The 2509-nt window shown below is 30.5% G+C and overlaps 1 pseudogene; it reads right to left on the bottom strand.

Moving 5' to 3' along the window:
- Positions 1-1823: 1823 nt before the first annotated feature.
- LOC126732502 (disease resistance protein RUN1-like) lies at positions 1824-2509 on the bottom strand (annotated as a pseudogene).

Below are 2509 nucleotides of genomic sequence, written 5' to 3'. Positions count from 1 at the left end.
ATGAATCTTCCACTTTTCTATATCACCCACAATCAACCCTTTATAGTTGTGGTAAAAGTTGTGTTCCTAAACTTTTTCCTCAATTAAATTAAGCACCTAACTTATGAAATGCTTTCTCCCACTTTTCACTCTTTTCCCCTTTCCTCAAATTTGTTCTCAATATTTTCCTCTATAGTAATGTTTATTTATTTATTTATTGTCTTATTCTCAAATTGTTGCTTGGTAAGCAATTAAGGATGCGATTATGAGATTTTCTCTCCCTCCTAGCAAAGAGGAGGCAATCTTGAGTGAACCTATGGGTTATCTCTTGTTTTTTTCCTACTTAGTGTATGACGAATTTGAAGTTTTAACATGTGCTAATTTTGAGTATACAATGCAAATCCAGTGGTCTATGGGATTACAAGTTATATATATAAAGAGTAAGTGAGTAACAAAACTAATATTAAGAGTAATTGTGTTCCATGTTATGGTAAAGGAAATTACTAATTATTTAATTACTAACAATTGAGGAAACGTGTTTTGTGATTTTAAATCATGAAAGTATGATTATGATGAGATTCTTATGAAGTTAAATAGTTTTCAAGACTGAGGTTTTTTAAATAGATAATGTTAAAAAAAATTATATTCTAAAGAAAACAATTGTGGGTTCCAGGCTTCCAACTAGCTCAATCAGTAAAGTCTTTTATTATCAAATAAGAGATCTGAGATTCAAACCCCGCCTATACTTAAAATCAATTTGTGTCTTGGCTTGATAGTAAAGAGCAATCATCATAGCGAACTCTATAGAATGAAATTCTATCTTATCTAGCAAAAAAAAAAAAAAAAAAACATTTTCTAGGGAAAATGTTTTTTGAATCTAATGAGATATATCTTTAGAGAAAGTATACGAATTATTTTTCAAAGCTATATCTGTAAAGGTTTTTTTTATAAATCTCATGAAAAATTGTGTGTACATGCTCAAAGAAGTTTATCTCGAAGTGTATTCACGTATTAAGAAAATTTTCTAATTTTCATGTATTTATGCATTCTTTATAACTCATACCACCTAACCCCTTTTATTGAGCTCTGTTAGCTTACCTTCTTTATAAAAATAAAAAATAAAAAATCAGTGAGCAGGTTTTATGCAATAGAGTAGTAGCTGGAGCCTTAGTTGAGCTTCATAAAAGCTAGTTTTATTTTCATTTAGTTTTTACTTTTCATTTTAGTAGTTTTGCGCTTAACTTTGTAGAGATGTTTGTATTTATGAATCTATATTTGAGCGTTGGAACTTTTGATGTAATAGGGGATTTTAGTGTGTGAACTTGTGGTATATTCCAAATTGATGATGTTTCTTATAATTTGGAGAAAAACATTAGATAACCTATTTATCAACTAACAAATACACAATTTTTTGTTCACAGGTTTACTTTGGTTCATATTAATATCAAGCTTAAGCTTGGTATTGACATGTTGGTCATGGTTGCAAATGTGGAATTCATTTAGATTGCGAGTCATGACAAATTTTTTTTTATAAAAAATATCTTATTCTGAAATTTTTGTTTGGCAAGTGATTATGGATATGATTGTGACTTTTCCTCTCTCTTAGCTTCTCAAAAAACCGAATCAAAATCTATATGGAGAAAGGAAGCAGCATAGAAGAGCAATCTAAAGTAGATCCAATGTTTCTCTAGTCTCTCTTGTTTATTTCCTATTTAGTACATGTACATAACGTTGTAAGGTGAAATCATTTACCCTTTTAGAAGCATATATCTTTCTGTGTTAATTTAGAAATCAATATTCTTCTACCTACGCATGATGAATTTGAAGTTTTACCATGTACTAACTTTGAGTATGCAATGCAAATCCTTTGATTATTTGGAATTAAATGGTGATAACAAAACTATTAATGTTTTATGCTACAAGAAGGCAAAAAAGTAGTAATAGATACATACCCATCCTCATAAGGGAATCCAGCCAAATCAGCTGCTTCGGTTAAAGCTGCCCTCCAACGCTAGACCTTATCTTTGTTATGTTTTTTTTCATGTTCAATTAGTGCAATCCCAAACTTTCCCTTCTGTTTACGTACTTCTGATGGATTTACTTTGTAAAAAACAGGTCGAACTAATTGGCCATACTTCTTACACTTAAGAATTTGGACAAGCTCGTTCAAACACCAAGTTGAAGATGCATAATTTTCAGAAAATACAACAATCGAAATCATTGACAATTCTATCCCTTTGAGAAGCTCTGTTGAAATTTCTTCTCCTCTTGGAAGATTGTCATCATCAATAAAGGTGTTAATACCTTTGTCACATAAAGCATTATATAAATGACTAGTAAAATTATAACGAGTATCTTCACCTCTAAAGCTCAAGAAAACATCATAAATGTATTGGGCAGTGGAAGAAGAAGAGCCTCCTTCGTTGATTTGCAGAGCCATCGGAATCTATGAGCAAAAAATTTGAGAAAATATGGAAGGAGAAGAAGAGAATGAAAGAAAGATGTGACTAAAAATGGAAATTAAAAGAGA

This window comes from Quercus robur, chromosome 6, assembly GCF_932294415.1.
Source record: "Quercus robur chromosome 6, dhQueRobu3.1, whole genome shotgun sequence".
Taxonomy (NCBI): domain Eukaryota; kingdom Viridiplantae; phylum Streptophyta; class Magnoliopsida; order Fagales; family Fagaceae; genus Quercus; species Quercus robur.
This window is presented reverse-complemented; position numbering and strand designations above follow the sequence as displayed.